The sequence below is a fragment of the Rhinopithecus roxellana genome, chromosome 13 (genome assembly GCF_007565055.1).
Source record: "Rhinopithecus roxellana isolate Shanxi Qingling chromosome 13, ASM756505v1, whole genome shotgun sequence".
Classification (NCBI taxonomy): domain Eukaryota; kingdom Metazoa; phylum Chordata; class Mammalia; order Primates; family Cercopithecidae; genus Rhinopithecus; species Rhinopithecus roxellana.
The window spans coordinates 73,678,408-73,687,409 of NC_044561.1; the positions used below are offsets into that span (position 1 = coordinate 73,678,408).

General features: G+C 50.0%; 1 long non-coding RNA gene across 1 annotated transcript; it reads right to left on the minus strand.

Moving 5' to 3' along the window:
* Positions 1–6,764: 6,764 nt before the first annotated feature.
* LOC104663810 lies at positions 6,765–8,757 on the minus strand. The gene is made up of 2 exons (XR_748178.1): positions 8,678–8,757; positions 6,765–7,377 (listed from the first exon to the last, which is right to left on the minus strand). It is a non-coding gene; the product is annotated as an uncharacterized LOC104663810 (long non-coding RNA).
* Between the last annotated feature and the right edge of the window lie 245 nt (positions 8,758–9,002).

Here is a 9,002-nt window from a genome sequence, read left to right on the forward strand (position 1 = left end):
CCCAAGTCTCCAATCACCAGGCTCACCTTTCTGGTGTGGTCAGCTTCCATCCTGGTAATTTCATGAGCATAAACTCAGGTATGGTTGGAAAAGCCCACCATGAATAACATAGATTCTCCTATCAGGAAATTTCAAGGATGTAGAGGTTTCCTCCAAGAAACCAGGGCCACTGCCCAGCCAAATCCTTTATCACAGAACCCGGAGATTTGTAACTGGACTGATGCTGTCGCGGAAGACAGCCATTTACGGTCTGGCCTCTGGCAGAATCCGTTGACAATAGCCTTGAGACCTCCACCTCCTTGTTAGTGGCCCCAGACGCCTGGAGTAAAACAAAGACAGTAAGGACTCTGGCCGTTTATCATGGGGTGTGGGTTCTGTGTGATGACAGCTGAATTGGAGGAGGATTTAGAGAACATTCTGGAAGGAGATCTGCATGCATTTCAGGGAAATTTCCTCTTTAAGTTGTGCTTCCTTCCAGAACATTCTGGAAGGCGGTCTATATGCATTTCAGAGAAATTTCCTGTTTAACTTGTGCTTCCTTCCAGAACATTCTGGAAGGAGGTCTGTGTGCATTTCGGGGAAATTTCCTCTTTAAGCTGTGCTTCCTCAGCACCAGAGTGCCCGGGGAGCTCTCCCACTTCCTGCAGGGTGGGCTGGGTTCTGTGGGTTCGTGCTGCTCCCAGATCACAGGCAGGTACAGCTTCAAAGGCAAAGGGGTGGAGGACCAGGTCACATCCTGGCACAGGAAACAATGTCTACACCACAGTCCGTGACACCAATGACCATCCATCCCATAGTGGGCTCTAGGTATCATCCTTCCATAGCAACTCCAGGCCCTCCACCCCAGCCTCATTTCTTGTGACTTTCAATGGGAAACTAGAAGGAGAGAGAATAAATTTTGTTTTTTTATTAAAGAGGACCATAATCGAGGGAATTAAATTGCACTTATTTAAGGCTGTTCTCTCCCAGTCTTGAAGGGAGAGGTAATTTCATAAATTAGCCCAAGAACCCTGAGACTGAGTTAGGTCCGCCGAAGCCAGAGCCCTATTCCCTTCACTGCAGAAGGCGTGGGCCTACACATTTAAGATATTTTCTGCTCAGAGGACACCCTCCCTCGGGCCTTTTCAAATCCCTCCAATTTTTCTCCAAGCAGCCAGCTCAGTCTTGGGCTCCAAGACCCATCCACGTTCAAAGCAGCAACTTTGGCCAGAAAAAAATGAAAGAAGGGAATTCTCTGTGTGAAATAATGGATTACAGATACAGCCACTGCCCCGTCACTGCCACCACTTTAAAATGAATTTCCAATTGAAAATAGCCATCGGACTATAGATAGCTTGGCGCAGAGATGGCCGGTCAGGCTCCACTCCCAGATGCCTGGGTCAGCAAATTCCAAAGCATCTACTCAGCAGTTCCACATTCTTCCAAGAAAGTTCAGCTCTCTCCCTCCTCTCAGCCCTGGGGCCCAGGGGCTAGAGATGAGGGTGGCCACCCCAACTCTGTGCTGATGCCAGGCACCTCTCCCCATGAGGACTCCAGGCACCAAGTTAAGTAAATTACAAAAAACTATTTGAGCTTATTTATGGTTTGTGTGTTTTTCTGGTCAGCCTGACCTCCGTGAGCACCTCCAAAATAAGATTTCTATTAGGGAAGATGACTTCAGCATTTTTAACTTTTTTCTTGCCCTCAAAGTCATGGTTTTAATTAACAGTATCACTGAGTGGCTCTCCCTGGCAGACAGTGATGATGCAGGCCTGTTGAGGCCCGGCAAGGAATGAGCCAAGCAGATTCTGTTTGCGTTAATCCTGCCAGCGCAGAAGCTGCATCTCAGGGTACAGCGACTACAAATGAGCTTTCTGGCCACGAGCATCTTCCAGCAGAATCTGGGGGTGTCGAGGCTGCCAGACACAGCAGGCATGCCCGCCTGATCCCATGTTGGACAGGCAGGGCTCGTGGCTACCCCAGCTTGCTGTGGGGAAGGGTGCAGAGAATCCCAGCTGCAGCTGGTTCCTGACAGGCCAGGCAGCACTTTGGCACTGCAGATTCATCATCTTCTCCAGCACCCAGCTTGAGTGCCAGTCTTGAAAAAAATCAATCAGCTGTGGCTCTAATTAATTATAAGCTCTGAGCACCCTGAGCCTGTGCCATGAGACAGGCTGAGCTCTGCATCCTGGCTTGGTGGAGCCCCTGGATGTGACCAGCCTCCTGCTGCAGTGTGACTGCAAAACGCCTTCCCCACTGCCCTGGGTAGTGTGGCTGCTGCCTGACAGCGAGCATTGAAGCCCTAAGAAAGGATTGCCATCAAGCGTTCATGGTGCAGGCTTCTTGGGGCATTTATTCTGTCTCTTGTTAATGGCAAGGTGAGGCAGGGATTCATCACGTCAGGTCCTGTTCTTCGTGATTCGATTCTGTCTGACCTTGCCCAATCATACAAAAACATCCCCCTCTACCAGCAATTTAGGTCGAGGAAAGTACAGACACCCCTCATTTTCCAAACATTGTCAATTCCTGGAAACACTTTGGAGAGCAAATTTTCAGACATCAGGGCTTCATCCCTTTATGTGAACGGGGAAAAAATAATAATACATTCCCAGGCCAACAAAAAAAAATCCCCAACCAATTTTCCAAATATCTCTTAACACACTCTTAAACGCCTAGATAGCAATATGCTAAGGAGGCTTGCACAATGCAAACATGTACAACTCCTGCTTTCTAATGAGTCTACATGGGATGAACTTCTGGATGGGGATGTTCACATGCAGTATTTAACTGCACTGAATGCAGTCAGACTGGAATTATGTTTTCCTTCTACACTGTAAGGGATGTGCATAAAATGTTAACTGCACAAATGAGCTAACAGGTGAAAGAAGCTAGGTCACATCCAGCTTGGGAGGAGCAACATGGGAGCTAGAAACGGCTAGACCCCAAGGAAAGGGAGGGAGGGGAGGAGCGTGACACCGCAGAGCGGCTCTGAATGATCTGGCAGGATCCCAGTGGGCAGGGAGCTGAGATGCCCACTGCCGTGCACCCACCCTCTAGTGAGCACCTCCAGGCACTTTCTTATTCTAAGTGAACTTGGGTAAAATGTTAACATTGTTAAGGGAGATAATTTAGATCAGGAAAAACTAGGGTAGGCGGAGGGATCAGTACTGGGTTTTGCCTCCCAAAAGGTAATTGGGCAATGACTGTGTGTGGCAGGGACAAATGCATTCGGGCGCTAGACGTTCAGCCCTCCCCTTCCCCTACCCACTAAAGAAAATGTCACATTTGCCGTTTGCCATTTAGCATGTCAGCCTCATGCTAAAACGTGGAGCAGAAAACAAGGCCAGAGCCGTGAGGACTGGCTCCGCGGAGCCTCCGGGAAAGAAACGGCTCTGGAAAAGCTCTGGAGTGAGACCATGGGAGGGGAGAAATATGGGGTGAGAGAATCGGAGGGAAAGTCAGGCAGGTTTAGAGGAGTCGAAACAACTGGATCTTCTCAAAGGGTTTGGATGAACTCAAGTCATTTTTCCAGTTGCTTTCAGCGTCTGTCGCTTCTCTTAGCGGGATGCTGAGTTAAGAGCAAGGCAAATGAGGCCGCAGAGACATTCAGGTTATGCTGGGACGTTCAGTTCAGTCTGCTCAGATTTAATTTGGCATCAGCATTCACTTTTTAAGGGTGCTACAGGTGCCACCAGAAAGTCTAGTGTTCAAAAGTGTGCTACAAACACAAGGAGGCTGAGTGCCACCTGGTGCCCCTGTCACAATACCTCGTTACCCATCCACCCCAACGCACCTGCGCTTCCCCAGGGCGGCCTCGTTCACAGTCCCCTGCTCTCTGGTGGCGGTGCAAGCACTCCACCATGAACATGTTTCAACTGAGTCTTCTTAGTGTTGACGAGAAACTAAGCCCAGAGGGAACAGGCAGTTCCCCCAAGCTTCCTCAGGACATGGTGAGTGTGGGATCTGGACCCAGGCAGGCTGGCTCTGCAGCCAGGCCCTTCACTGCAGCTGCCCTTCAAAGAATGCCTGGCTGTGCAACACTGAACCCTGAACCACCTCCTGTCACCACTCATGAGGCCTGTCCTCCCCTGCATGGCTCACACTTGCAAGTCATTGTCAGGACTTACCTGACAATGTTACGTGTTAGAATCGCATAACCTTGATTCTTGACCTGGTTCTGCTATGAGCCTCGCCCATAACACCCCTCAAACCTATAGACCTCCGCAAGCCCCAGATTCTTCCTTGTCAAGCGGGGGTTGTTGTGAAGGACCCGCGAGGCAGCACCTGTGTGGAAGGTGTGGCGGCCCAGGGCCCACCTGAATCACCTGCAGCACAGGTCCCCAGCCTCTGCCTGTGGACCCTCACTGGCCCCAGGAGCACATGGCCTGCGCTAGGCAAACTAGAAGCACCAGGAGGTCATGGCCAGGAGCAGGAAGTGGTGGTCAACACCAAGTTTTCCAGCCCTCCAGAGGGCAATTCTGACACATGACGCAACATAGTCGCTTAGACACCCCCACCAGAGAAATCAAACCCCAAGATCCTCAGTGATGGCCTTGTTTGTGGTCACCCTAATCCCCAGACTTGCTCCCTTCCAGATTTCAGCACCACTTCCTCACAGTACTGCTGGACCACCGCCCATGTTAGCCACTTGCACCCGAATCCTCAGCTCAAGGTCTGCTTTGGGGTGACCTTATATTAAGAGAGCAGAGCCTGACACCTAGTAAATACTAAGCCCTCAGCAAAAGGTATGTGTGTGATATAGAGGGAGAAAAGATTCATGCATGCCTGCATGTGTGTATGTATGCATATATGTACCAATATGCACTTGCAAATGTGGAAATCTATATGAACGTACATGCGTTTATCTGTATGTATATATGCATGCATACAGATATGTGCATGTATGTGTATGTCTATCTGATAGCTGTCTATATCCACATATGTATATGTATGCATATAGATGTGTGCATGTATGTATATATGTGTGTATATCTACATTATGTGTATGTGTAATGCATGTGTGTCAGTGCATGCGTGTATATGTACATGAATGCAAATGCATGTATAAATGTGTATATGTGTACATATGCATGCAGGTGCATATTTAAATATAGCAGTGTGTGTGTTTGCATAAGTGTATATGGGCATGTATGTGCATATATGTATAGTCATGTGTATATAGATGTGTGTTTATACATAAACATGTGAGTATATATCAATGTATATACCTATATGTGTATATATGTGTTATACATATATGTAGATGTGGGCATAAGTATTTGTGGGTACACACACGTGTACTGTATATGTACACATCTATAAGATGCACATGTATCTGTAGGTCTATACATGCATGTGCATGTGTGAGTGTACATGTGCATACATAGGTATATGTGTGTACGTATATATGAATGTGTGTCTGTATATGTGTATTCATCATGTGTGTATGTGTGTGCCCATGTGTGTGCATGTGTTCCTGTGTGCATGTGTGTTCCTCTATGTGCATATATGTACATATGCATGTGTCCACAGCTGGGATGTGAGAGTCACACAGGAGGAAACAGGTGCTTCCTGACTGCACCCCCAGAAAGTATTCTCCAAGGGCCTTTCAGTGACTCTCTGCTGGCCTCACTTCCAGGCCCCCACGCTGGCCCTTATCCCACCTCTCCCTGCCCTCGGCTCCTTCTTTGCACAGGTTCCCATTCACCAGAGGTCCCCGACTTCCTCCCCACACCAGGTTACCCTGGGAGGTGGGAGAACCGGAAGAGGAGACCTCACAGCAGAGCCCGACACCTGCTCAGTGGCAGGACCCAGGGCGGCTGGAAGGAAATGAAATCCCCTCTCACTTAACAGCCTAATAAGGATTTGAACCTGAGTCTGCCAGGAATTGTCAGTTTAACTGCTTTCTCAGATGTGAAGAACATATCTGGGCTTTCAAGCATGCCCCGGGGAGGAGCCATGACAGGCTGGAGGGGAGGAGGGCGCCTCTTGCTCAGGCTCCACCTGCCCGAGCTTCTCTGCGAGCCCCCAGAAAACAGCACCAGCCTGGCAGGGGAGCCAGATGCATAGATGAGAGGGGGCAGCTGCCCCGGGAGACCAGCACTTGCGGGGGAAATGATGTCAGCAAGATGCAGCCTCAGCGCAGCAAGGACTTGCTTAAAGACCTTTCCAGCTGACCTGGGCAACCTGATCCTCCTGGGAGAGGGACCCACAGACTCAGAGGAGCTGCACAGCTCAGAGCCCAATCCTCAGAGCTGTGCACTTAGCCAGACAGACTGAGCTGCGTGAAACTGCTTTGTCATTCACACTGGGCCATTCACACTCTCCCATGTGGACTCCTCACCCCTAATCCTGCTGGCAGGTAGCCAGGCCCAGGGCCCCTCTCTTCCTCCTTCCGCCTCATGTGTTCTGCTCAGCCACCTTGGCCTCCTTCTAGGTCTTCAACAAGAGGCTCATCCCCCCTCCCAGGGTTTGCTCTGGCTGATCCCTCTGCCTGGAGTGCACGTCCCAGCTCCTCACAGGTGCGGCTTGTTCTGGGCAGTCAGGTGCTTCAGGCTTCCCTGCCCCCTGCCACCAGCCTCCTATCTAATTTCATTCTTGCAGCTGGCCCTTTCTTTGTCTTGTTTAACTCCCTAGCAGTTATTTTCTTTCCTCCCCCTGGAAGGTAAGACCCTGGTCATCGTGGGCCTTGCGTGTGTTACTCATGCTGCATCCGCGGAGCCCAGAGGCATGGAGTAGCTGCTCACTAAATCCTCACGGAATGAATGAATGATTGACCACACCCATCACATTAAGCCTTATGGGATTATTATCAAGAACGTCCTGTTTAATGATGGGGACATGCGACCCCACTTCCATCCCTAGGCCTTGGTGTATAGACCAGAAAGCCCGGGACGGACCACCTGTCCTCCCTACAGGGAACTAACTTGCACAAACCAATGGGCATCAGCACCCGTGGGGAGCAGCCGTGACCCCTGGGTCCTCGGTACCAGCCACAAAGCCAGTTCTGAGTTTGTTCAGAATCCTGCTTAGAATGAAGGATGCGCCTACACTAGAGATCTCTTAATACGGCCACCAAACACCATGGGATTTTCAAAGGTAGCTGTCACAGCCACAGTGCACAAGCTCTGTTCCTGGCTTGCTTCTGCCATCTGCTGGCCACTTGATAAAAGGCACCGGGGGATTATTTTCCAGTCTCTCTGATGCTCTTGTTTCCTTGTGGGAGGAACTCATCATCACTTTTCTTGATCTTGACAAGGGCTGCTTGGCAGACCTGTCCCACAAGTAGTCCAATTCGGGAAGATCCTCGACCCCTTGTGGGTGGGGCAGTCATCCGGTCCTGCATCTTATGACTTCACACGTTAAAAACGTTAACTTGCTAAACACTCAATGTGAAACCTAGGAGTAAGGGACAATTATCTTTACTGTCTACAAACAAGGATGTTCAGGCACAGAGAGGCTAAGTAAGTTGTGCAAAGTCACACAGCTACAGAGTTGTGGAGCCGAGACTGGGACTCAAGCAATAAGGCACTTTGATGGCAGGCACCTTGACGGGACACCCTTTACCGACAACTATGCAAACAGCCCAGGTGCTCCTGCAACCCCTGATCCAAGGGGTGCCACCAGAGCACCAGAGAGACAGGGATGTGGGAAGAGCAGAGGACAGAAGAGGACGCGTGCGTCTAACCACTCGGAGGACAGGTTAGCCTTCTGAGCCGCCATCTTCCAATCAGGGGGATGGGACCACTGGTATACACAATCTCGAGGCTTTCTCGACAGTTCTCTGAACAGGAAAGAGAGGCAGGGAAGCATAATGGTTAGAGCACAGGCTTTTTGGTCAGACAGAATGGGTTAAAGATCAGACACTTCCACTCACTCTCAATGAGTTCATATCTGTAAGCCTAAGCTTCCCTCCTCACACATGATGATTAAAAAAAAAAAAAAGAGGCCACGTGTAAAGCTTTTAGCATTGTTTCTGGTTCAGGGTAAGGACTTAATACATGTTTTCTATTATTATAACCACATTAAAGGCTCTGAGAAGCCCTGCAGGAAGGAAAACTACTTGTCTTTATCTCAGCCATCCCCATGCTGGCTGCCCACAGAGCCACCATGGACCCCGCAGCTCTGTCACCCCATGGAGCCCATGTGCCTGGTCCATTCAAACTTTCCCTCACATGGGAGCCTCAGGCCCCACTGGAAACAGACTCAGGAGACAAGCCCAGGTCTCCTGCTCCCAGCTCCCCGCTCTGTACTTCTGCTTCTACATCCATCTACCCCAAAGGCAGTTTTTACAACCCATCAGCCAAAGAACTCAGAGACAATTCTCCAAGGCTCCCAAGAGGGAATATTTCATCTTTGGCTTCTACAGTGCTTATTTGTCAGTTTTACAGACCAGAGGCAATTAAGAGTCTAAGGCGAGAAGGCTGTTTTTAATAATTCTGTCATTATTCTCAATTTTCAGCACCACCACACATGAAAAACCCATTTCCAATTTCCTTAGAGGTGTTAAATGGTTTTTGCCCTGTGTTGTAAAAGTTTGCAGTCAGCCAAGCTGCTGCGAAGCGGGCTTGCAGTCTCCGGTCCTGAGCTGTGGGAACGACTTGACCGGGCCTGACCTGCTGAAGCCCAGCTCTTCCCCCAAATGTTCAATTCCCAGCACATGCCGCGCGGGTCACTGTGGATTTCAGGGTGGACTCACAGCGCTGCTGGGTGTTGCAGTCCATGCAATTTCACAAGACTCAGTGCAGGGCACCTCCACCCACCCAGGTGCAGCGGGATGTGAACCGGAAACCACTCTTTCCTGCCAGTCAACACCCAGGAACTGATTAAGTAACCTGGTGCCCAGCCCCTGTGACAGTCACAGAGCCAAGAAGAGGGAAGTGAGGCGGCATCCAACGCAGCCCCTGCAAAGAACTAAGCAAGGCAAGTTCAAGGGGTCCAGGACTCCACAGCAGCTGGTGGAGGGCAGGGAGGGGCTTTCCGTTTTCAGGGCATTGAAAGTCCTTGAAAGGAGAAAACTTTGA